Genomic DNA, 27,110 nt, shown 5'->3' with positions numbered 1-27,110 from the left:
ACGAAATACAGATGTAACTCTGTGAGCGGAAGTCACAAGTCACAAAGCAGTTTCTCAGAAAGATTCTTCCCATTTTTTCTCTGAGGATATTTCCTTTTTCACCATAGCCCTCTATGGGCTACCAAATATCACTTTGCGAATTCCACAAAAACAGGCTTAGCGAGCGGCTTCTTGAGGGGAAAGCTGTAACTCTATGAGATAAATTCACAGAACACTAAGCATTTTCTCAGAAAGCTTCTTTCCAGATTTCATCGGAGGATATTTCCTTTTTCACCATAGCCCAATATGGGCTTCCAAATATCACTTTGGAAATTCCACAAGAACTGTTTTAGCGAAAGGCTTCTTGAGGGGAAAGCTGTAACTATGTGAGATGATTTCACAGAACACAAAGAAGTTTCTCAGAACGCTTCTTTCTCTTTTTTATCTGAGGATATTTCCTTTGGCCCTAGATTCTTCAATGGGATCCGAAATACCTGTTCTCATATTCCACAGAAATAAGGCTAGCAAAGAGATCCACGAAATACAGATGTAACTCTGTGAGCGGAAGTCACACGTCACAAAGCAGTTTCTCAGAAAGCTTCTTCCCACTTTTTCTCTGAGGATATTTCCTTTTTCACCATAGCCCACTAGGGGCTTCCAAATATCACTGTGCGAATTCCACAAGAACAGGCTTAGCGAGCGGCTTCTTGGGGGGAACACTGTAACTCTGTGAGGTGAATTCACAGGACACTAAGTAGTTTCTCAGAAAGCTTCTTTCCAGATTTAATCGGAGTATATTTCATTTTTCACCATAGCCCTCTAAGGGCTTCAAAATATCACTTTGCACGTTATACAAGAACTGTCTTGGCGAAAGGCTTCTTGAGGGGAAAGCTGTAACTCTATGAGATGATTTCACAGAACACAAAGACGTTTCTCAGAAAGCTTCTTTCTCTTTGTTATCGGAGGATACTTCCTTAGGCCCTATAGTCTTCAAAGGGATCCGAAATATCTGTTCTCAGATTCCACACAAATAAGGCTAGCAAAGAGATCCAAGAAATACAGATGTAACTCTGTGAGCGGAAGTCACACATCAAAAAGCAGTTTCTCAGAAAGCTTCTTTCCAGTTTTTCTGTGAGGATATTTCCTTTTTCACCATAGCCCTCTATGGGCTTCCAAATATCACTTTGTGAATTCCACGAGAACAGGCTTAGCGAGCGGCTTCTTGAGGGGAAAGCTGTAACTCTCTGAGATGAATTCACAGAACACTAAGCAGTTTCTCAGAAAGCTTCTTTCCAGATTTCTTCTGAGGATATTTCCTTTTTCACGATTACATTCTATGGGATTCCAAATATCACTTTGCAAATTCAACAAGAACTGTCTTAGCGAAAGGCATCTTGAGGGGAAAGCTGCAACTCTGTGAGATGATTTCACAGAACACTAAGCAGTTTCTCAGAAAGCTTCCTTCCCTTGGTTATCGGAGGATATTTCCTTTGGCGCTATAGTCTTCAAAGGGATCCGAAATATCTGTTCTCAGATTCCACAGAAATAAGGCAAGCAAAGAGATGCACGAAATACAGATGTAACTCTGTGGGTGGAAGTCACAAATCACAAAGCAGTTTCTCAGAAAGCTTCATTTCAGTTTTTGATTGAGGATATTGACTTTTTCACCATAGGACTCTATGGGCTTCCATATATCACTTTTCAAATTCCACAAGAACAGGCTTATCGAGCGGCTTCTTCAGGGGAAAGCTGTAACTCTGTGAGATGAATTCCCAGAACACTAAGCAGTTTCTCAGAAAGCCTCTTTCCAGATTTGATCGGAGGTTATTTCCTTTTTCACCATAGTCTTCTTCGGGCTTCCAAATATCACTTTGCAAATTCCTCAAGGACTGTTTTAGCGAAAGGCTTCTGGAGGGGAAAGCTGTAACTATGTGAGATGATTTCACAGAACACAAAAAAGTTTCTCAGAACGCTTCTTTCTCTTTGTTTTGGCCCTATAGTCTTCAATGGGATCCGAAATATCTGTTCTCAGATTCCACACAAATAAGGCCAGCAGAGAGATCCACGAAATACAGATGTAACTCTCTGAGCGGAAGTCACAAGTCACAAAGCAGTTTCTCAGAAAGCTTCTCTCCAGTTTTTCTCTCAGGATATTTCCTTTTTCACCATAGCCCTCTAACGGCTTCCAAATATCACTTTGCGAATTCCACAAGAACAGGCTAAGGTAGCGGCTTCTTGAGGGGAAAGCTTTAACTCTGTGAGATGAATTCACAGAACACTAAGCAGTTTCTCAGAAAGCTCCTTTCCAGATTTCATCGGAGGATATTTCCTTTTTCACCGTAGCCATCTATGGGCTTCCAAATATCACTTTGCAAATTCCAGGAGAACTGTCTTAGCGAAAGGCTTCTGGAGGGGAAAGCTGTAACTCTGTGAGATGATTTCACAGAACACAAAGAAGTTTCTCAGAAAGCTTCTTTCTCTTTGTTATCGGAGGATAATTCCTTTGGCGCTATAGTTTTCAAAGGGATCTGAAATATCTGTTCTCAGATTCCACAGAAATAAGGCTAGCAAAGAGATCCAAGAAATACAGATGTAACTCTGTGAGTGGAAGTCACACATCACAAAGCAGTTTCTCAGATAGCTTCTTTCCAGTTTTACTGTGTGGATATTTCCTTTTTCACCGTAGCCATCTATGGGCTTACAAATATCACTTTGAAAATGCCACAAGAACTGTCTTAGCGAAACGCTTCTTGGGGGGAAAGCTTTAACTCTGTGAGATGATTTCACAGAACACAAAGAAGTTTCTCAGAAAGCTTCTTTCTCTTTTTTATCGGAGAATATTTTCTTTGGCCCTATATCCTTCAAAGGAATCCGAAATATCTGTTCTCAGATTCCTCAGAAATAAGGCTAGCAAAGATATCCACGAAATACAGATGTAACTCTGTGAGTGGAAGTCACACATCACCAAGCGGTTTCTCAGAAAGCTTCTTTTCAGTTTTTATCTGAGGATATTGCCTTACTCACCATAGCCCTCTAAGTTCTTCCAAATATCACTTTGCGAATTCCACAAGAACAGGCTTAGCGAGTGGCTTCTTGAGGGGAAAGCTGTAACTCTGTGAAATGAATTCACAGAACACTAAGCAGTTTCTCAGAAAGCCTCTTTCCAGATTTCATCAGAGGATATTTCCTTTTTCACCATAGCCCTTTATGGGCTTCCAAATATCACTTTGCAAATTCCACAAGAACTGTCTTAGCGAAAGGCTTCTTGAGGGGAAAGCTGTAACTCTGTGAGATGATTTCACAGAACACAAAGAAGTTTCTCAGAAAGCTTCTTTCTCTTTGTTATCGGAGTATAATTCCTTTGGCCCTATAGACTTCAAAGGGATCCGAAATATCTGTTCTCAGATTCTACAGAAATAAGGCTAGCAAAGAGATCCACGAAATACAGATGTAACTCTGTGAGCGGAAGTCACAAGTCACAAAGCAGTTTCTCAGAAAGATTATTCCCAGTTTTTCTCTGAGGATATTTCCTTTTTCACCATAGCCCTCTAAGGGCTTCCAACTTTCACTTTGCGAATTCCACAAGAACAGGCTTAGCGAGCGGGTTCTTGAGGGGAAAGCTGTAACTCTGTGAGATGAACTCACAGAACCCTAAGCAGTTTCTCAGAAAGCTTCTTTCCAGATTGCATCGGAAGATAATTCCTTTTTCACCGTAGCGCTCTAGGGGCTTCCAAATATCACTTTGCAAATTCCACAAGAACTGTCTTAGCCAAAGGCTTCTTGAGGGGAAAGCTGTAACTCTGTGAGATGATTTCATAGAAGACAAAGAAGTTTCTCTGAAAGCTTCTTTCTCTTTGTTATCGGAGGATAATTCCTTTGGCCCTATATTCTTCAATGGTTTCCGAATTATCTGTTCTCAGATTCCACAGAAATAAGGCTAGCAAAGACATGCAGGAAATACATATGTAACTCTGTGGGTGGAAGTCACACATCACAAAGCGGATTCTCAGAAGGCTTCAATCCAGTTTTTGTCTGAGGATATTGACTTTTTCATCATACACCTCTATGGGCTTCGAAATATCACTTTGCAAATTCCACAAGAACAGGCTTAGCGAGCAGCTTCTTGAGGGGAAAGCTGTAACTCTGTGAGATGAATTCACAGAACACTAAGCAGTTTCTCAGAAAGCTTCTTTCCAGATTTCATCCGAGGTTATTTCCTTTTTCACCTTAGCCCTCTATGGGCATCCAAATATCACTTTGCAAAATCCACAAGAACTGCCTTAGCGAAAGGCTTCTTGAGGGGCAAGCTGTAACGCTGTGAGACGATTTCACAGAACACAAAGAAGTTTCTCAGAAAGCTTCTTTCTCTTTGTTATCGGAGGATATTTCCTTTGGCCCTATACTCTTCAAAGGGATCCGAAATATCTGTTCTCAGATTCCACAGAAATAAGGCTCGCAAAGAAATCGCCGAAATACAGATGTAACTCTGAGAGCGGAAGTCACACATCACAAAGCAGTTTCTCAGAAAGCTTCCTTCCAGTTCTTCTCTGAGTATATTTCCTTTTTCACCATAGCCCTAAAACGGCTTCCAAATATCCCTTTGCGAATTCCACAAGAACAGGCTTAGCGAGCGGCTTCTTGAAGGGAAAGCAGTAACTCTGTGAGATGAACTCACAGAACACTAAGCAGTTTCTCAGAAAGCTTCTTTCCAGATTTCATCAGAGGATATTTCCTTTTTCACCCTAGCCCTCTATAGGATTCCAAATATCACTTTGCAAATTCCACAAGAACTGTCTTAGAAAAAGGCTTCTTGAGGGGAAAGCTGTAACTCTGTGAGTTGATTTCACAGAACACAAAGAAGTTTCTCAGAAAGCTTCTTTCTCTTTGTTATCGGAGGATATTTTTTTGGCCATATAGTCTTCAAAGGAATCCGAAATATCTGTTCTCATATTCCACAGAAATAAGGCAAGCAAAGAGATGCACGAAATACAGATGTAACTCTGTGGGTGGAAGTCACACATCAAAAAGCAGTTTCTCGGAAAGCTTCATTCCAGTTTTTTTCTAAGGATATTGACTTTTTCTCCCTAGCCCTGCATGGGCTTCCAAATATCACTTTGCAAATTACACAAGAAGAGGCTTAGCGAGCGGCTTCTTTAGGGGAAAGCTGTAACTCTGTGAGATGAATTAACAGAACACAAAGCAGTTTCTCAGAAAGCTTCTTTCCAGATTTCATCAGAGGATATTTCCTTTTTAACCATAGCCCTCTGTGGGCTTCCATATATCCCTTTGCAATTTCCACAAGAAGTGTCTTAGCGAAAGGCTTCTTGAGGGGAAAGCTGTAACTCTGTGAGATGATGGCACAGAACACAAAGAAGTTTCTCAGAAAGCTTCTTTCTTTGTTATCGGAGGATACTTCCTTTGGCCATATAGTCTTCAAAGTGATCCGAAATATCTGTTCTAAGATACCACAAAAATAAGGCTACCAAAGAGATCCACGAAATACAGATGTAACACTGAGAGCGGAATTCACACATCACAAAGCAGTTTCTCAGAAAGCTTCCTTCCAGTTTTTTTCTGAGGATATTTCGTTTTTCACCGTAGCCCATTAACGGCTTCCAAATATTACTTTGCGAATTCCACAAGAACAGGCTTAGCGAGCGGCTTCTTAAGGGGAAAGCTGTAACTCTGTGAGATGAACTCACAGAACACTAAGTAGTTTCGCAGAAAGCTTCTTTACAGATTTCATCAGAGGATATTTCCTTTTTCACCATAGCCCTCTATGGGCTTCCAAATATCACTTTGCCAATTCCACAAGAAATGTCTTAGCGAAAGGCTTTTTGAGGGGAAAGCTGTAACTCTGTGAGATGATTTCACAGACCACAAAGAAGTTTCTCAGAAAGTTTCTTTCTCTTTGTTACTGGAGGATATTTTACTTGTCCCTGCAGACTTCAAAGGGATCAGAATTACCTGTTATCAGATTCCACAGAAATAAGGCTAGCAAAGAAATCCAGGAAATACAGATGTAACTCTGTGAGCGGAAGTCACACGTCACAAAGCAGTTTCTCAGATAGCTTCTTTCCAATTTTTCTCTGAGGATATTTCCTTTTTCACCATAGCCCTCTATGGGCTTCCAAATATCACTTTGAAAATTCCACAAGAACAGGCTTAGCGAGCGGATTCTTGAGGGGAAAGCTGTAACTCTGTGAGATGATTTCAAAGAACACAAAGAAGTTTCTCAGAACGCTTCTTTCTCTTTTTTATCGGAGGATATTTCCTTTGGCCCTATATTCTTCAGTGGGATCCGAAATATCTGTTCTCAGATTCCACAGAAATAAGGCTAGCAAAGAGATCCATGAAATACAGATGTAACTCTGTGAGATGAATTAAGAAAACACTAAGCAGTTTCTCAGAAAGCTTCTTTCCAGATTTCATCGGAGGATATTTGCTTTTTCACCATAGCCCTCTAGGGTCTTCCAAATATCACTTTGCAAATTCCACAAGAAGAGGCTTAGCGAGCGGCTTCTTGAAGGGAAAGCTGTAACTCTGTGAGATGAATTCACAGAACAGTAAGCAGTTTCTCAGAAAGCTTCTTTCCAGATTTCATCGGAGGATATTTGCTTTTTCACCATAGCCCTCTAGGGTCTTCCAAATATCACTTTGCAAGTTCCACAAGAACTGTCTTAGCGAAAGGCTTCTTGAGGGGAAAGCTGTAACTCTGTGAGATGATGTCACAGAACAAAAAGAAGTTTCTCAGAAAGCTTCTTTCTCTTTGTTATCGGAGGATATTTCCTTTGGCCATATAGTCTTCAAAGGGATCCGAAATATCTGTTCTCAGATTCAACACAAATAAGGCTAGCAAAGAGATCCCCGAAATACATATGTAACTCTGAGAGCGGAAGTCAGACATCACAAAGCAGTTTTTCAGAAAGGTTCCTTCCTGTTTTTCTCTGAGGATATTTCCTTTTTCACCATAGGACTCTAACGGCTTCCAAATATCACTTTGCGAATTCCACAAGAACAGGCTTAGAAAGCGACTTCTTGAGGGGAAAGCTGTAACTCTGTGAGATGAATTCACAGAACACTAAGCAGTTTCTCAGAAAGCTTCTTTCCAGATTTCATCGGAGGTTATTTCCTTTTTCACCATAGCCATCTATGGGCTTCCAAATATCACTTTGCAAATTCCACAATAACAGTCTTAGCGAAAGGCTTCTTGAGGGGAAAGCTGTAACTCTGTGAGATAATTTCACAGAACACAGGAAAGTTTCTCAGAAAGCTTCTTTCTCTTTGTTATCAGAGGATATTTCCTTTGGCCCTATAGTTTTCAAAGGGATCCGAAATCTGTTCTCAGTTTCCACAGAAATAAGGCTAGCAAAGAGATCCAAGAAATACAGATGTAACTCTGTGAGGGGAAGTCACACATCACAAAGCAGTTTCTCAGAAAGTTTCTTTCCAGTTTTTCTGTGAGGATATTTCCTTTTTCAGCATAGCCCTCTATGGGCTTCCAAATATCACTTTGCAGATTCCACAATAACAGGCTTAGTGAGCGGCTTCTTGAGGGGAAAGCTGTAAATCTGGGAGATGAAATAACAGAACACTAAGCATTTTCTCAGAAAGCTTCTTTCCAGATTTCATCGGAGGATATTTCCTTTTTCACCATAGCCCTCTAGGGTCTTCCAAATATCACTTTGCAAGTTCCACAAGAACGGTCTTAGCGAAAGGCTTCTTGAGGGGAAAGCTGTAACTCTGTGAGATGATGTCACAGAACACAAAGAAGTTTCTCAAAAAGCTTCTTTCTCTTTGTTATCGGAGGATATTTCCTTTGGCCATATAGTCTTCAAAGGGATCCGAAATATCTGTTCTCAGATTCAACACAAATAAGGCTAGCAAAGAGATCCCCGAAATACATATGTAACTCTGAGAGCAGAAGTCAGACATCACAAAGCAGTTTCTCAGAAAGCTTCCTTCCAGTTTTTCTCTGAGGATATTTCCTTTTTCACCATTGACTCTAACGGCTTCCAAATATCACTTTGCGAATTCCACAAGAACAGGCTTAGAAAGCGGCTTCTTGAGGGGAAAGCTGTAACTCTGTGAGATGAATTCACAGAACACTAAGCAGTTTCTCAGAAAGCTTCTTTCCAGATTTCATCGGAGGTTATTTCCTTTTTCACCATAGCCATCTATAGGCTTCCAAATATCACTTTGCAAATTCCACAATAACAGTCTTAGCGAAAGGCTTCTTGAGTGGAAAGCTGTAACTCTGTGAGATAATTTCACAGAACACAAGAAAGTTTCTCAGAAAGCTTCTTTCTCTTTGTTATCAGAGGATATTTCCTTTGGCCCTATAGTCTTCAAAGGGATCCGAAACCTGTTCTCAGTTTCCACAGAAATAAGGCTAGCAAAGAGATCCAAGAAATACAGATGTAACTCTGTGAGGGGAAGTCACACATCACAAAGCAGTTTCTCAGAAAGTTTCTTTCCAGTTTTTCTGTGAGGATATTTCCTTTTTCAGCATAGCCCTCTATGGGCTTCCAAATATCACTTTGCGGATTCCACAAGAACAGGCTTAGTGAGCGGCTTCTTGAGGGGAAAGCTGTAAATCTGGGAGATGAATTAACAGAACACTAAGCATTTTCTCAGAAAGCTTCTTTCCAGATTTCATTGGAGGATATTTCCTTTTTCACCATAGCCCTCTAGGGTCTTCCAAATATCACTTTGCAAGTTCCACAAGAACTGTCTTAGCGAAATGCTTCTTGAGGGGAAATCTGTAACTCAGTGAGATGATTTCACAGAACACAAAGAAGTTTCTCAGAAAGCTTTTTTCTTTGTTATCGGAGGATTTTTCCTTTGGCCATATAGTCTTCAAAGGGATCCGAAATCTCTGTTCTCAGATTCAACACAAATAAGGCTAGCAAATAGATCCCCGAAATACAGATGTAACTCTCAGATCGGAAGTCACACATCACAAAGCAGTTTCTCAGAAAGCTTCCTTCCAATTTTTCTCTGAGGATATTTCCTTTTTCACCATAGCCCTCTAACGGCTTCCAAATATCACTTTGCGAATTCCACAAGAACAGGCTTGGCGAGCGGCTTCTTGAGGTTAAACGTCTAACTCTGTGAGATGAATTCACAGAACACTAAGCAGTTTCTCAGAAAGCTTCTTTCCAGATTTCATCGGAGGATATTTCCTTTTTCACCATAACCCTCTATGGGCTTCCAAATATCACTTTGCAAATTCCACAAGAACTGTCTTAGCGAAAGGCTTCTTGAGGGGAGAGCTGTAACTCTGTGAGATGATTTCACAGAACACAAAGAAGTTTCTCAGAAAGCTTCTTTCTCTTTGTTATCGGAGGATATTTCCTTTGGCCCTATAATCTTCAAAGGGATTAGAAATATCTGTTCTCAGATTCCACAGAAATAAGTCTAGCAAAGAGATGCACGAAATACAGATGTAACTCTGTGAGCGGAAGTCACACGTCACAAAGCAGTTTCTCAGAAAGCTTCTTTCCAGATTTCATCGGAGGATATTTCCTTTTTCACCGTAGCCCTCTATGGGCTTCCAAATATCACTTTGCTAATTCCACAAGAACAGGCTTAGCGAGCGGATTCTCTAGGGGAAAGCTGTAAATCTGTGAGATGAACTCACAGAACACTAAGCAGTTTCTCAGAAAGCTTCTTTCCAGATTTCATCGGAAGATATTTCTTTTTTCACCATAGCACTCTAGGGGCTTCCAAATATTACTTTGCAAATTCCACAAGAACTGTCTTAGCCAAAGGCTTCTTCAGGGGAAAGCTGTAAGTCTGTGAGATGATTTCACAGAACACAAAGAAGTTTCTCAGAACGCTTCCTTCTCTTTATTATCGGAGGATATTTCCTTTGACCCTATAGTCTTCAATGGGATTCGAAATATCTGTTCTCAGATTCCACACAAATAAGGCTAGCAATGAGATCCATGAAATACAGATGTAACTCTATGAGTGGAAGTCACACATCACAAAGCAGTTTCTCGGAAAGATTTTTTAGATTTTTTATCTGAGGATATTGCCTTTTTCACCATAGTCCTCTATGGGCTTCCAAATATCACTTTGCAAATTCCACAAGAAGAGGCTTAGCGAGTGGCTTCTTGAAGGTAAAGCTGTAACTCTGTGAAATGAATTCACAGAACACTAAGCAGTTTCTCAGAAAGCTTCTTTCCAGATTTCATCGGAGGATATTTCCTTTTTTACCATAGCCCTCTAGGGTCTTCCAAATATCACTTTGCAAGTTCCACAAGAACTGTCTTAGCGAAAGGCTTCTTGAGGGGAAACCTGTAACTCTGTGAGATGATGTCACAGAACACAAAGAAGTTTCTCAGAAAGCTTCTTCCTTTTGTTATCGGAGGATATTTCCTTTGGCCATATACTCTTCAAAGGGATCCGAAATATCTGTTCTCAGATTCCACATAAATAAGGCTAGCCAAGAGATCTCCGAAATACAGATGTAATTCTGAGTGCGGAAGTCACACATCACAAAGCAGTTTCTCAGAAAGCTTCCTTCCAGTTTTTCTCTGAGGATATTTCCTTTTTCACCATTGCCCTCTAACGGCTTCCAAATATCACTTTGCGAATTCCACAAGAACAGGCTTAGATAGCGGCTTCTTGAGGGGAAAGCTGTAACTATGTGAGATGAATTCACAGAACCCTAAGCAGTTTCTCAGAAAGCTTCTTTCCAGATTTCATCGGAGGTTATTTCCTTTTTCACAATAGCCGTCTATGGGCTTCCAAATATCACTTTGCACATTCCACAAGAACTGTCTTAGCGAAAGGCTTCTGGGGGGGAAAGCTGTAACTCTGTGAGATGATTTCACAGAACACAAAGAAGTTTCTCAGAGAGCTTCTTTCTCTTTGTTATCAGAGGATATTTCCTTTGGTCCTATAGTCTTAAATGGGAACCGAAATATCTGTTCTCAGATTCCACAGAAATAAGGCTAGCAAAGAGATCCAAGAAATACAGATGTAACTCTGTGAGCGGAAGTCAGACATCACAAAGCAGTTTCTCAGAAAGCTTCTTTCCCGTTTTTTCTGAGGATATTTCCTTTTTCACCATAGCCCTCTATGGGCTTCCAAATATCACTTTGCTAATTCCACAAGAACAGGCTTAGCGAGCGCATTCTCTAGGGGAAAGCTGTAACTCTGTGAGATGAACTCACAGAACACTAAGCAGTTTCTCAGAAAGCTTCTTTCCAGATTTCATCGGAAGATATTTCCTTTTTCACCATAGCACTCCAGGGGCTTCCAAATATCACTTTGCAAATTCCACAAGAACTGTCTTAGCCAAAGGCTTCTTGACGGGAAAGTTGTAACTCTCTGAGATGATTTCACAGAACACAAAGAAGTTTCTCAGTAAGCTTCTTTCTCTTTGTTATAGGAGGATATTTCCTTTAGCCCTATATTCTTCAATGGAATCCGAAATATCTGTTCTCAGATTCCACAGAAATAAGGCTAGCAAAGAGATGCACGAAATACATATGTGACTGTGTGGGTGGAAGTCACACATCACAAAGCAGTTTCTCAGAAAGCTTCATTCCAGTTTTTGTCAGAGGATATTGACTTTTTCACCGTAGACCTCTATGGACTTCGAAATATCACTTTGCAAATACCACAAAAACAGGCTTAGAGAACGGCTTCTTGAGGGGAAAGCTGTAACTCTGTGAGATGAATTCACAGAACACTAAGCAGTTTCTCAGAAAGCTTCTTTCCAGATTTCATCGGAGGTTATTTCCTTTTTCACCATAGCCCTCTATGGGCTTCCAGATATCACTTTGCAAATTCCACAAGAACTGTTGTAGCGAAAGTCTTCTTGAGGGGAAACCTGTAAGTCGGTGAGATGATTTTATAGAACACAAAGAAGTTTATCAGAACGCTTCTTTCTCTTTGTTATCGGAGGATATTTCCTTTGCCCCTATAGTCTTCAATGGGATCCGAAATATCTGTACTCAGATTTCACACAAATAAGGCTAGAAATGAGATCCACGAAATTCAGATGTAACTCTATGGGTGAAAGTCACACATCACAAAGCAGTTTCTCAGAAAGCTTCCTTCCAGTTTTTCTCTGAGGATATTTCCTGTTTCACCATAGCCCCCTATGGGCTTCCCAATATCACTTTGCAAATACCAGAAGGACAGGCTTAGCGAGCGGCTTCTTGAGGGGAAAGCTGTAACTCTGTGAGATGAATTCACAGAGCACAAAGCAGTTTCTCAGAAAGCTTCCTTCCAGATTACATCAGAGGATATTTCCTTTTTCACCATAGCCCTGTAGGGTCTTCCAAATATCACTTTGCAAGTTCCACAAGAACTGTCTTAGCGAAAGGCTTCTTGAGGGGAAAGCTGTAACTCTGAGAGATGATGTCACAGAACACAAAGAAGTTTCTCAGAAAGCTTCTTTCTTTGTTATCGGAGGAGTTTTCTTTTGCCTATACAGTGTTCAAAGGGATCCGAAATCTCTGTTCTCAGATTCAACACAAATAAGGCTAGCAAAGAGATCCCCGAAATACAGATGTAACTCTCAGATCGGAAGTCACACATCACAAAGTAGTTTCTCAGAAAGCTTCCTTCCAATTTTTCTCTGAGGATATTTCCTTTTTCACCATAGCCCTCTAACGGCTTCCAAATATCACTTTGCGAATTCCACAAGAACAGGCTTTGCGAGCGGCTTCTTGAGGGGAAAGCTCTAACTCTGTGAGATAATTTCACAGAACACAAGGAAGTTTCTCAGAAAGCTTCTATCCAGATTTCATCGGAGGATATTTCCTTTTTCACCATAGCCCTCTATGGGCTTCCAAATATCACTTTGCAAATTCCACAAGAACTGTCTTAGCGAAAGGTTTCTTGAGGGGAAAGCTGTAACTCTGTGAGATGATTTCACAGAACACAAAGAAGTTTCTCAGAAATCTTCTTTCTCTTTGTTATCTGAGGATATTTCTTTGGCCCTATAGTCTTCAAAGGGATCGGAAATATCTGTTCTCGGATTCCACAGAAATAAGGCTAGCAAAGAGATCCACGAAATACAGATGTAACTCTGTGAGCGAAAGTCACACGTCACAAAGCAGTTTCTCAGAAAGCTTCTTTCCAGTTTTTCTCTGAGGATATTTCCTTTTTCACCATAGCCCTCTATGGGCTTCCAAATATCACTTTGCTAATTCCACAAGAACAGACTTAGCGAGCGGGTTCTCTAGGGGAAAGATGTAACTCTGTGAGATGAACTCACAGAACACTAAGCAGTTTCTCAGAAAGCTTCTTCCCAGATTTCATCGGAGGATATTACCTTTTTCACCGTAGCCATTTATGGGCTTCCAAATATCACTTTGCAAATTCCACAAGAATTGTCTTAGCGAAAGTCTTCTTGAGGTGAAACCTGTAACTCTGTGAGATGATTTCACAGAACACAAAGAAGATTCTCAGAAAGTTTCTTTCTCTTTGTTATCAGAGGATATTACCTTTGGCCCTATAGTCTTCAAAGGGATCCGAAATATCTGTTCTCAGATTCCACAGAAATAAGGCTAGTAAAGAGATCCAAGAAATACAGATGTAACTCTGTGAGTGGAAGTCAGACATCACAAAGAAGTTTCTCAGAAAGCTTCTTTCCAGTTTTTCTCTGAGGATATTTCCTTTTTCACCATAGCCCTCTATGGGCTTCCAAATATCACTTTGCTAATTCCACAAGAACAGGCTTAGCGAGCGGGTTTTCTAGGGGAAACCTGTAACTCGGTGAGATGAACTCACAGAACATTAAGCAGTTTCTCAGAAAGCTTCTTTCCAGATTTCATCGGAAGGTATTTCCTTTTTCACCATAGCACTCTAGGGGCTTCCAAATATCACATTGCAAATTCCACAAGAACTGTCTTAGCCAAAGGCTTCTTGAGGGGAAAGCTGTAACTCTGTGAGATGATTTCACAGAACACAAAGAAGTTTCTCAGTAAGCTTCTTTCTCTTTTTTATCGGAGGATATTTCCTTTGGCCCTATAGTCTTCAATGGGATCCGAAATATCTGTTCTCAGATTCCACAGAAATAAGGCTAGCAATGAGATCCACGAAATACAGATGTAACTCTATGAGTGGAAGTCACACATCACAAAGCAGTTTCTCGGAAAGATTTTTTCCTGTTTTTATCTCAGGATATTGCCTTTTTAACCATAGCCCTCTATGGGCTTCCAAATATCACTTTGCAAATTCCACAAGAAGAGGCTTAGCGAGCGTCTTCTTGAAGGGAAAGCTGTAACTCTGTGAGATGAATTCACAGAACACTAAGCAGTTTCTCAGAAAGCTTCTTTCCAGATTTCATCAGAGGATATTTCCTTTTTCACCATAGCCCTCTAGGGTCTTCCAAATATCACTTTGCAAGTTCCACAAGAACTGTCTTAGCGAACGGCTTCTTGAGGGGAAAGCTGTAACTCTGTGAGATGATGTCACAGAACACAAAGAAGTTTCTCAGAAAGCTTCTTTCTCTTTGTTATCGGAGGATATTTCCTTTGGCCATATAGTCTTCAAAGGGATCCGAAGTATCTATTCTCAGATTCAACACAAATAAGGCTAGCAAAGAGATCCCCGAAATACATATGTAACTCTGAGGGCGGTAGTCACACATCACAAAGCAGTTTCTCAGAAAACTTCCTTCCAGTTTTTCTCTGAGGATATTTCCTTTTTCACCATAGCACTCTAACGGCTTCCAAATATCACTTTGCGAATTCCAAAAGAACAGGCTTAGATAGCGGCTTCCTGAGGGGAAAGCTGTAACTCTGTGAGATGAATTCACAGAACACTAAGCAGTTTCTCAGAAAGCTTCTTTCCAGATTTCATAGGAGGTTATTTCCTTTTTCACCATAGCCATATATGGGCTTCCAAATATCACTTTGCAAGTTCCACAATAACAGTCTTAGCGAAAGGCTTCTTGAGGGGAAAGCTGTAACTCTGTGAGATAATTTCACAGAACACAAGGAAGTTTCTCAGAATGCTTCTTTCTCTTTGTTATCAGAGGTTATTTTCTTTGGCCCTAAGTCTTCAAATGGATCCGAAATATCTGTTCTCAGATTCCACAGAAAAAAGGCTAGCAAAGAGATCCAAGAAACACAGATGTAACTCTGTGAGGGGAAGTCACACATCACAAAGCAGTTTCTCAGAAAGCTTCTTTCTTTGTTATCGGAGGATTTTTCCTTTGTCCATACAGTGTTCAAAAGGATCCGAAATGTCTGTTCTCAGATTCAACAAAAATAAGGCTAGCAAAGAGATCCCCGAAATACAGATGTAACTTCCAGATCGAAAGTCACACATCACAAAGTAGTTTCTCAGAAAGCTTCTTTTCAGTTTTTCTCTGAGGATATTTCCTTTTTCACCATAGCCCTCTATGGGCTTCCAAATATCACTTTGCTAATTCCACAGGAACAGGCTTAGCGAGCGGATTCTCTAGGGGAAAGCTGTAAATCTGTGAGATGAACTCACAGAACACTAAGCAGTTTCTCAGAAAGCTTCTTTCCAGATTTCATCGGAAGATATTTCTTTTTTCACCATAGCGCTCTAGGGGCTTCCAAATATCACTTTGCAAATTCCACAAGAACTGTCTTAGACAAAGGCTTCTTGAGGGGAAAGCTGTAAGTCTGTGAGATGATTTCACAGAACACAAAGAAGTTTCTCAGAACGCTTCTTTCTCTTTGTTATCGGAGGATATTTCCTTTGACCCTAGAGTCTTCAATGGGATCCGAAATATCTGTTCTCAGATTCCACACAAATAAGGCTAGCAATGAGATCCATGAAATACAGATGTAACTCTATGAGTGGAAGTCTCACATCACAAAGCAGTTTCTCGGAAAGATTTTTTAGAGTTTTTATCTGAGGATATTGCCTTTTTCACCATAGTCCTCTATGGGCTTTCAAATATCACTTTGCAAATTCCACAAGAAGAGGCTTAGCGAGCGGCTTCTTGAAGGGAAAGCTGTAACTCTGTGAGATGAATTCACAGAACACTAAGCAGTTTCTCAGAAAGGTTCTTTCCAGATTTCATCGGAGGATATTTCCTTTTTTACCATAGCCCTCTAGGGTCTTCCAAATATCACTTTGCAAGTTCCACAAGAACTGTCTTAGCAAAAGGCTTCTTGAGGGGAAACCTGTAACTCTGTGAGATGATGTCACAGAACACAAAGAAGTTTCTCAGAAAGCTTCTGTCTCTTTGTTATCGGAGGATATTTCCTTTGGCCATATAGTCTTCAAAGGGATCTGAAATATCTGTTCTCAGATTCCACACAAATAAGGCTAGCAAAGAGATCTCCGAAATACAGATGTAGCTCTGAGTGCAGAAGTCACACATCACAAAGCAGTTTCTCAGAAAGCTTCCTTCCAGTTTTTCTCTGAGGATATTTCCTTTTTCACCATTGCCCTCTAACGGCTTCCAAATATCACTTTGCGAATTCCACAAGAACAGGCTTAGATAGCGGCTTCTTGAGGGGAAAGCTGTAACTATGTGAGATGAATTCTCAGAACCCTAAGCAGTTTTTCAGAAAGCTTCTTTCCAGATTTCATCGGAGGTTATTTCCTTTTTCACCGTAGCCCTCTATGGGCTTCCACACATCACTTTGTGAATTCCACAAGAACAGGCTTAGCGAGCGGCTTCTTGAGGGGAAAGCTGTAACTCTGTGAGATGAATTCACAGTACACTAAGAAGTTTCTCAGAAAGCTTCTTTCCAGATTTCAGCTGAGGATAATTCCTTTTTCACCATAGCCCTTTATGGGCTTCCAAATATCACTTTACGAATTCCAAAAGAACAGGCTTAGCGAGCGGCTTCTTGAGGGGAAAGCTGTAACTCTGTGAGATGATTTCACGGAACACAAGAAGTTTCTTTGAACGCTTCTTTCTCTTTGTTACCGAAGGATGTTTCCTTTGGCACTATAGTCGTCAAAGGGATCCGAAATATCTGTTCTCAGATTCCACAGGAATAAGGCTAGCCAAGAGATCCACGAAATACAGATGTAACTCTGTGGGTGGATGTCAAACATCACAAAGCAGTTTCTCAGAAAGCTTCTTTCCAGTTTTTGTCTGAGGATATTGACTTTTTCACCGTAGCCCTCTAGGGGCTTCCAAATATTACTTTCCGAATTCCACAAGAACAGGCTTAGTGAGCGGCTTCTTGAGGAGAATCCTGTAACTCTATGAAATGAATTCAAAGAACACTAAGCAGTTTCTCAGAAAGCATCTTTCCAGATTTCATCGGAGGTTATTTCCTTTGTCACCATAGCCCTCTATGGGCTTCAAAATTTCGCTTTGCAAATTGCACAAGAACTGTCTTAGCGAAAGTCTTCTTGAGGGGAAAGCTGTAATTCTGTGAGATGATTTCACAGAACACAAAGAAATTTCGCATAAAGCTTCTTTCTCTTTGTTATCGGAGGATATTTGCTTTGGCCCTATAATCTTCAAAGGGATCCGAAATATCTGTTCTCAGATTCCACAGAAATAAGGGTAGCAAAGAGATCCAAGAACTACAGATGTAACTCTGTGGGCGAAAGTCACACATCACAAAGCAGTTTCTCAGAAAGCTTCTTTCCAGTTTTTCTCTGAGGATATTGACTTTTTCACCGTAGCCCTCTGTGGGCTTCTAAATATCACTTTCCCAATTCCACAAGAAAAGGTTTAGCAAGCGGCTTCTTCAGGGGAACGCTGTAACTCTGTGAGATGAATTCACAGAACACTAAGCAGTTTCTCAGAAAGCTTCTTTCCAGATTTCATCGGAGGATATTTCCTTTTTCACCATAGCCCTCTATGGGCTTCCAAATATCACTTTGCAAGTTCCAAAAGAACAGGCTTAGCGAAAGGCTTCTTGAGGGGAAAGCTGTAACTCTGTGAGATGAATTCACAGAACACTAAGTGTTTCTCAGAAAGCTTCTTTCCAGATTTCATCGGAGGATATTTCCGTTTTCACCATAGCCCGCTAGGGAGTTCCAAATATCACTTTGCAAATTCCACAAGAACTGTCTTAGTAAAAGACTTCTTGAAGGGAAAGTAGTAACTCTGTGAGATGATTTCAAAGAACACAAAGAAGTTTCTCAGAAAGCTTCTTTCTCTTTGTTATCGGAGGATATTTCCTTTGGCACTGTAGTCTTCAAAGGGATCCGAAATATCTGTTCTCAGATTCCACAGAAATAAGGCTAGCCAGGAGATCCGCGAAATACAGATATAACTCAGTAGGTGGAAGTCACACATCACAAAGCAGTTTCTCAGAAAGCTTCTTTCCAGTTTTTTTTTTTTGAGGATATTTCCATTTTCACCATAGAACTCTATGGGCTTCTCCATATCACTTTGCGAATTCCACAAAAACAGGCTTAGCGAACGGCTTTTAGAGGGGAAAGCTGTAACTCTGTGAGATGATTTCACAGAACACTAAGCAGTTTCTCAGAAAGCTTCTTTCCAGATTTCATCTCAGGATATTTCCTTTTTCACCATAGCCCTCTATGGGCTTCCAAATATCACTTTGCAAATTCCACAAAAACTGTCTTAGCGAAAGGCTTCATGAGGGGAAAGCTGTAACTCTGTAAGATGATTTCACAGAACACAAAGAAGTTTCAAAGAAAGTTTCTTTCTGTTTGTAATCGGAGGATATTTCCTGGGGCCCTATCGTCTTCAAAGAGATCCGAAATATCTGTTCTCAGATTCCATAGAAATAAGGCGAGCCAAGTGATCCACGAAATACAGATGTAACTCTGTGAGTGGATGTCACACATCACAAAGCAGTTTCTCAGAAAGCTTCTTTCCAGTTTTTTTTTTGAGGATATTTTCTTTTTCACCATAGCCCTCTATGGGTTTCCAAATATCACTTTGCGAATTCCAAAAGAACAGGCTTAGTGAGCGACTTCTTTAGGGGAAAGCTGTAACTCTGTGAGATGATTTCACAGAACACAAAGAAGTTTCTCAGAAAGCTTCCTTTTCTTTGTTATCAGAGGATATTTCCTTTGGCCCCATAATCTTCAAAGGGATCCGAAATATCTGTTTTCAGATTCCACACAAATAAGGCTAGCAAAGAGATCCACGAAATACAGATGTAACTCTATGAGTGGAAGTCACACATCACAAAGCAGTTTCTCAGAAAGCTTCTTTACAGTTATTATCTAAGGCTATTGCCTTTTTCACAATAGGCCTCTATGGGCTTCCAAATATCACTTTGCAAATTCCACAAGAAGAGGCTTAGAGAGCGGCTTCTTGAGGGGGAAGCTGTAACTCTGTGAGATGAATTCACAGAACACTAAGCAGTTTCTCAGAAAGCTTCCCTCCAGTTTCTCTCTGAGGATATTGCATTTTTCAATATAGCCCTCTGTGGGCTTCCAAATATCACTTTGCGAATTTCACAAGAAGAGGCTTAGCGAGCGGCTTCTTGAGGGGAAAGCTGTAACGCAGTGAGATGAATTCACAGAACACTAAGCAGTTTCTCAGAAAGCTTCTTTCGAGATTTCATTGGAGGATATTTCCTTTTTCACCATAGCCCTCTGTGGGCTTCCAAATATCACTTTGCAAATTCCACAACAACAGTCTTAGCGAAAGGCTTCTTGAGGGGAAAGCTGTAACTCTGTGAGATGATTTCACAGAACACAAAGAAATTTCTCAGAAAGTTTCTTTCTCTTTGTTTTCGGAGGATATTTCCTTTGGCCCTATAGTCTCCAATGGGATCCAAAATACCTGTTCCAAAAATTCCACACAAAGAAGACTAGCAAACAGATCCACGAAATACAGATGTAACTCTGTGAGTGGAAGTCACACATCACAAAGCCGTTTCTCAGAAAGCTTCTGTCTAGTTTTTATCTGAGGATATTTCCTTTTTCACCATAGACCACTATGGGCTTCCAAATATCACTTTGACAATTCCACAAGAACAGGCTTAGCGAGCGGCTTCTTGACGGGAAAGCTGTAACTCTGTAAGATGATTTCACAGAACACAAAGAAGTTTCTCTAAAAACTTCCTTCCAGATTTCATCGGAGGATATTTCCTTTTTCACCATAGCCCGCTACGGGCTTTCAAATATCACTTTGCAAATTCCACAAGAACTGTCTTACCGAAAGAATTCTTGAGGGGCATGGTGTAACTCTGTGAGATGATTTCACAGAACGGAAAGTAGTTTCTCAGTAAGCTTCTTTCTCTTTGTTATTGGAGGATATTTCCTTTGGCCCTGTAGTCTTCAAAGGGATCCGAAATATCTGTTCTCAGATTACACAGAAATAAGGCTAGCAAAGAGATCCACGAAATACAGATGTAACTAAATGAGCAGAATTCACACATCACAAAGCAGTTTCTCAGAAATCTTCTTTCCAGTTTTTCTCTGAGGATATTTCCTTTTTCACCATAGCCCTCTATGGGCTGACAAATATCACTTTGGGAATTCCACAAGAACAGGCTTAGCGAGCGACTTCTTGAGGGGAAAGATGTAACTCTGTGAGGTGAATTCACAGAAGACTGAGTGGTATCTCAAAAGCTTCTTTCCAGATTTCTTCTGAGGATATTTCCTTTTTCACCCTAGCCCTCTATGGGCTTTAAAATATCACTTTGCAAATTCCACAAGAACTGTCTTAGCGAAACCCTTCTGGTGGGGAAAGCTGTAACTCTGTGAGATGATTTCACGGAACACAAAGAAGTTTCTCAGAAAGCTTCTTTCTTTTTGTTATTGGAGGATATTTCCTTTGGCCCTATAGTCTTCAAAGGGATACGAGTTATCTGTTCTCAGATTAATCAGAAAAAAGGCGAGCAAAGAGATCCACGAAATACAGATGAAACTCTGTGAGTGGAAGTCACACATCCAAAGCAGTTTCTCAGAAAGCTTCTTTCCAGTTTTTCTCTGAGGATATTTCCTTTTTCTCCATAGCCCTCTATGGGCTTCCAAATATCACTTTGCAAATTCTCAAGAACAGGCTTAGCGAGTGCCTTCTTCACTGGAAGGCTGTAACTCTGTGAGAAGAATTCACAGAACACTAAGCAGTTTCTCAGAAATCTTCTTTCCAGATTTCATCGGAGGATATTTCCTTTTTCACCATAGCCCTCTAAGGGCTTCCAAATATCACTTTTCAAATTACACAAGAGCTGTCTTAGCGAAAGGCTTCTTGAGGGGAATTCTGTAACTCTGTGAGATGAATTCACAGAACGCTAAGCCGTTTCGCAGAAAGCTTCTTTCCAGGTTTCATCAGAGGATATTTCCTTTTTCACCATAGCCCTCCAGGGGCTTCCAAATATCACTTTGCAAATTCCACAAGAACTGTCTAGGCGAAAGGCTTCTTGAGGAGAAAGCTGTAACTCTGTGAGATGATGTCATAGAACACAAAGAAGTTTCTCAGAAAGCTTCTTTCTCTTGGTTATCGGAGGATATTTCCTTTGGCCCTATAGTCTTCAAAGGGATCCGAAATATTTGTTCTCATATTCCACACAAATAAGGCTAGCAATGAGATCCACAAAATACAGATGTAACACTGTGAGTGGAAGTCACACATCACAAAGCAGTTTCTCAGAAAGCTTCTTTCCAGTTTTTATCTGGAAATATTGCCTCTTTCACCATAGCCCTCTATGGGCTTCCAAATATCACTTTGCAAATTCTACAAGAACAGGCTTATCGAGCGGTTTCTTGACTGGAAAGCTGTAACTCTTTGAGATGAATTCACAGAACACTAAGCAGTTTCTCAGAAAGCTTCTTTCCAGATTTCATCGGAGGATATTTCCTTTTTCACCATAGCCCTCTATGGGATTCCAAATATCACTTTGCAAATTCCACAAGAACTGTCTTAGCGAAAGGCATCTTGAGGGGAAAGCTTTAACTCTGTGAGATGAATTCACAGAACACTAAACAGTTTCTCAGAAAGCTTCTTTCGAGATTTAATCGTAGGATATTTCCATTTTCACTATAGCCCTCTAGGGGCTTCCAAATATCACTTTGCAAATTCCACAAGAACTGTCTTAGCGAAAGGCTTCTTGAGAGGAAAGCTGTAACTCTGTTAGATGATTTCACAGAACACAAAGAAGTTTCTCAGAAAGCTTCTTCCTCTTTGTTATCGGAGGATATTTCCTTTGGCCCTATAGTCTTCAAAGGGATCCGAAATATCTGTTTTCAGATTCCACACAAATAAGGCTAGCAAAGAGATGCACGAAATACAAATGTAACCCTGTGGGTCGAAGTCACACATCACAAAGCAGTTTCTCAGAAAGCTTCTTTCCAGTTTTTGTCTGAGGATACTGACTTTTCGCCATAGCCCTCTATGGGCTTCGAAATATCACTTAGCGAATTCCACAAGAACAGGCTTAGCGAGTGACTTCTTGAGGCGAAAGCTGTAACTCTGTGAGATGAATTCACAGAACACTAAGCAGTTTTTAAGAAAGCTTCTTTCCAGATTTCATTGGAGGATATTTCCTTTTTCACCTTAGCCCTTCAGGGGCTTCCAAATATCACTTTGCGAATTCCACAACAACAGGCTTAGCGAGCGGCTTCTTGAGGGGAAAGCTGTAACTCTGTCAGATGAATTCACAGCACACTAAGCAGTTTCTCAGAAAGCTTCCTTCCAGATTTCATCGGAATATATTTCCTTTTTCACCATAGCCCTCAACGGGCTTCTAAATATCACTTTGCCAATTCCACAAGAACTTTCATAGTGAAAGGCTTCTTGAGGGGTAGCTGTAACTCTGTGAGATGATTTCACAGAACACTAGGAAGTTTCTCTGAAAGCTTCTTTCTCTTTGTTATCGGAGGATATTTCCTTTGTCCCAATGGTCTTCAAAGGAATCCGAAATATCTCTTCTCAGATTCCACAAAAATAAGGCTAGCAAAGAGATCTACGAAATAAAGATGTAACTCTGTGAGTGGAAGTCACACATCACAAAGAGGTTTCTGAGAAAGCTTCTTTCCTGTTTTTCTCTGAGGATATTGCCTTTTTCACCATAGCCCTATATGGGCTTCCAAATATCACTTTGCGAATTCCTCAAGAACTGGCTTAGGGAACTGCTTCTTCAGGGGAAAGCTGCAACTCTGTGAGATGAACTCACAGAACACTAAGCAGTTTCTCAGAAAGCTTCTTTCCAGATTGCATCGGAAGATAATTCCTTTTTCACCATAGCGCTCTAGGGGCTTCCAAATATCACTTTGCAAATTCCACAAGAACTGTCTTAGCCAAAGGCTTCTTGAGGGGAAAGCTGTAACTCTGTGACATGAATTCACAGAACACAAAGAAGTTTTTCAGAAAGCTTCTTTCTCTTTGTTATCGGAGGATATTTCCTTTGGCCCTATAGTCTTCATTGGGATCCGAAATATCTTTTCTCAGATTCCACAGCAATAAGGCTAGCAATGAGATCCACGAAATACAGATGTAACACTGTGAGTGGAAGTCACACATCACAAAGCAGTTTATCAGAAAGCTTCTTCCACTTTTTATCTGGGGATATTGCCTTTTTCACCATAGCCCTCTATGGGCTTCCAAATATCACTTTGCAAATTCTACAAGAACAGGCTTAGCGAGCGGCTTCTTTACTGGAAAGCTGTAACTCTGTGAGATGAATTCACAGAACACTAAGCAGTTTCTCAGAAAGCTTCTTTCCAGATTTCATCGGAGGATATTTTCATTTTCACCATAGCCCTCTAGGGGCTTCCAAATATCACTTTGCAAATTCCACAAGAACTGTCTTAGCGAAAGGCTTCTTGAGAGGAAAGCTGTAACTCTGTGAGATGAATTCACAGAACACTAAGCAGTTTCTCAGAAAGCTTCTTTCCAGTTTTTTTCTGAGGATATTGACTTTTCCCCATAGCCCTCAATGGATTTCCAAATATCACCTTGCCAATTCCACAAGAACGGGCTTAGCGAGCGGCTTCTTGAGGGGAAAGCTGTAACTCTGTGAGATGAATTCACAGAACACTAAGCAATTTCTCAGAAAGCTTCTTTCCGGATTTCATCGGAAGTTATCTCCTTTTTCACCAGAGCCCTCTATGGACTTCCAAATATCACTTTGCAAATTCCACAAGAACTGTCTTAGCGAAAGGCATTTTGAGGGGAAACCTGTAACTCTGTGAGATGAATTCACAGAACACTAAGCAGTTTCTCAGAAAGCTTCTTTCCAGATTTCATCGGAGGATATTTCCATTTTCACCATAGCCCTCTAGGGGCTTCCAAATATCACTTTGCAAATTCCACAAGAACTGTCTAGGCGAAAGGCTTATTGAGGGGAAAGCTGTAACTCTGTGAGAGGATTTCACAGAACACAAAGAAGTTTCTCAGAAAGCTTCTTTCTCTTTGTTATCGGAGGATATTTCCTTTGGCCCTATAGTCTTCAAAGGGATCCGAAATATCTGTTCTCAGATTCCAGAGAAATAAGGCTAGCAAAGAGATCCAGGAACTACAGATGTAACTCTGTGGGCGGAATTCACACATCACAAAGCAGTTTCTCAGAGAGCTACTTTCCAGTTTTTCTATGAGGATATTTCCTTTTTCACCATAGACCTCTAAGGGCTTCCATATATCACTTTGGGAATTCCACAAGAACAGGCTTAGCGAGCGGGTTCTTGGGGGGAAAGCTGTAACACTGTGAGATGAATTCCCAGAACACTAAAAAGTTTCTCAGAAAGCTTCTTTACAGAATTCATCGGAGATTATTCCTTTTTCACCGTAGCCCTCTATGGGCTTCCAAATATCACTTTGCAAATTCCACAAGAACTGTCTTAGCGAAAGGCTTCTTGAGAGGAAAGCTGTAACTCTGTGAGATGATTTCACAGAACACAAAGAAGTTTCTCAGAAAGCTTCTTTCTCTTTGTTACCGGAGGATATTTCCTTTGGCCCTATAGTCTTCACTGGGATCCGAAATATCTGTTCTCAGATTCCACAGAAATAAGGCTAGCAATGAGATCCACGAAAAACAGATGTAACACTGTGAGTGGAAGTCACACATCACAAAGCAGTTTCTCAGAAAGCTTCTTACCGGTTTTCATCTGATGATATTGCCTTTTTCACCAGAGCCATGTATGGGCTTCCAAATATCACTTTTCAAATTCCACAAGAACAGGCTTAGCGAGCGCCTTCTTGAGAGGAAAGCTCTAACTCTTTGAGATGAATTCACAGAACACTAAGCAGTTTCTCAGAAAGCTTCTTTCCAGATTTCATCGGAGGATATTTCCTTTTTCACCATAGCCCTCTAGGGGCTTCCAAATATAACTTTGCAAATTCCACAAGAACTGTCTTAGCGAAAGGCTTCTTGAGGGGAAAGCTGTAACTCTGTGAGATGAATTCACAGAACGCTAAGCAGTTTCTCAGAAAGCTTCTTTCCAGGTTTCAACGGAGGATATTTCCTTTTTCAACATAACCCTCCAGGGGCTTCCAAATTTCACTTTGCAAATTCCACAAGAAGTCTCTTAGCGAAAGGATTCTTGAGGAGAAAGCTGTAACTCTTTGAGATGATTTCACAGAACACAAAGAAGTTTCTCAGAAAGCTTCTTTCTCTTTGTTATCGGAGGATATTTCCTTTGGCCCTATATTCTTCAATGGGATCCGAAATATCTGTTCTCAGATTCCACACAAATAAGACTAGCAATGAGATCCACGAAATACAGATGTAACACTGTGAGTGGAATTCACACATCACAAAGCAGTTTGTCAGAAAGCTTCTTTCCAGTTTTTATCTGGGGATATTGCCTTTTCCACCATAGCCCTCTATGGGCTTCCAAATATCACTTTGCAAATTCTACAAGAGCAGGCTTAGCGAGCGGCTTCTTGACTGGAAAGCTGTAACTCTGTGAGATGAATTCACAGAACACTAAGCAGTTTCTCAGAAAGCTTCTTTCCAGATTTCATCAGAGGATATTTCCTTTTTCACCATAGCCCTCTATGGGCTTCCAAATATCACTTTGCAAATTCCACAAGAACTGTCTTAGCGAAAGGCGTCTTGAGGGAAAAGATGTAACTCTGTGAGATGAATTCACAGAACACTAAGCAGTTTCTCAGAAAGCTTCTTTCCAGATTTCATCGGAGGATATTTCCATTTTCACCAAAGCCCTCTAGGGGCTTCCAAATATCACTTTGCAAATTCCAAAAGAACTGTCTTAGCGAAGGGCTTCTTAAGGGGCAAGCTGTAACGCTGTGAGATGAATTCACAGAACACTAAGCAGTTTCTCAGAAAGCTTCCTTCCTGATTTCATCGGAGGATATTTTCTTTTTCACCATAGCCCTCTAGGGGCTTCCAAATATCACTTTGTAAATTCCACAAGAACTGTCTTAGCGAAAGGCTTCTTGAGGGGAAAGCTGTAACTCTGTGAGATGATTTCACAGAACACAAAGAAGTTTCTCAGAAAGCTTCTTTGTCTTTGTTATCGGAGGATATTTCCTTTGGCCCTAAAATCTTCAATGGGATCCGAAATATCTGTTCTCAGATTCCACACAAATAAGGCTAGCAATGAGATCCACGAAATACAGATGTAACACTGTGAGTGGAAGTCACACATCACAAAGCGGTTTCTCAGAAAGCTTCTTTCCACATTTTCTCAGAGGATATTTCCTTTTTCACCATAGACCTCTATGGGCTTCCAAATATCACTTTGCGAATTCCACAAGAACTGGCTTAGCGAGCGGCTTCTTCAGGGGAAAGCTGCAACTCTGCGTGATGAATTCACAGAACACTAAGCAGTTTCTTAGAAACCTTCTTTCCAGATTTCATAGGAAGATATTTCCTTTTTCACCAAAGCCCTCTATGGGCTTCCAAATAACACTATGCAAGTTCCACAAGAACTGTCTTAGCGAAAGGCTTCTTGAGGGGAAAGCTCTAACTCTGTGATGTGATTTCACAGAACACAAAGAAGTTTCTCAGAAAGCTTCTTTCTCTTTGTTATCGGAGGATATTTCCTTTGGCTCTATAGTCTTCAAAGGGATCCGAAATATCTGTCCTCAGATTCCACACAAATAAGTCTAGCAAGGAGACGCACGAAATACAGATGAAACTCTGTGGGTGGAAGTCACACATCACAAAGCACTTTTTCAGGAAGCTTCTTTTCAGTTTTTGTCTGAGGATATTGACTTTTTCACCATAGCCCTCAATGGGCTTCCAAATATCACTTTGCGAATTCCACAAGAACAGGCTTAGCGAGTGGCTTCTTGAGGGTAAAGCTGTAAGTCTGTC

The sequence above is a fragment of the Macaca nemestrina genome, chromosome 4, assembly GCF_043159975.1.
Source record: "Macaca nemestrina isolate mMacNem1 chromosome 4, mMacNem.hap1, whole genome shotgun sequence".
NCBI lineage: Eukaryota > Metazoa > Chordata > Mammalia > Primates > Cercopithecidae > Macaca > Macaca nemestrina.
The sequence above is the reverse complement of the archived record's forward strand: the minus strand, read 5'-3'. Positions refer to the sequence as shown.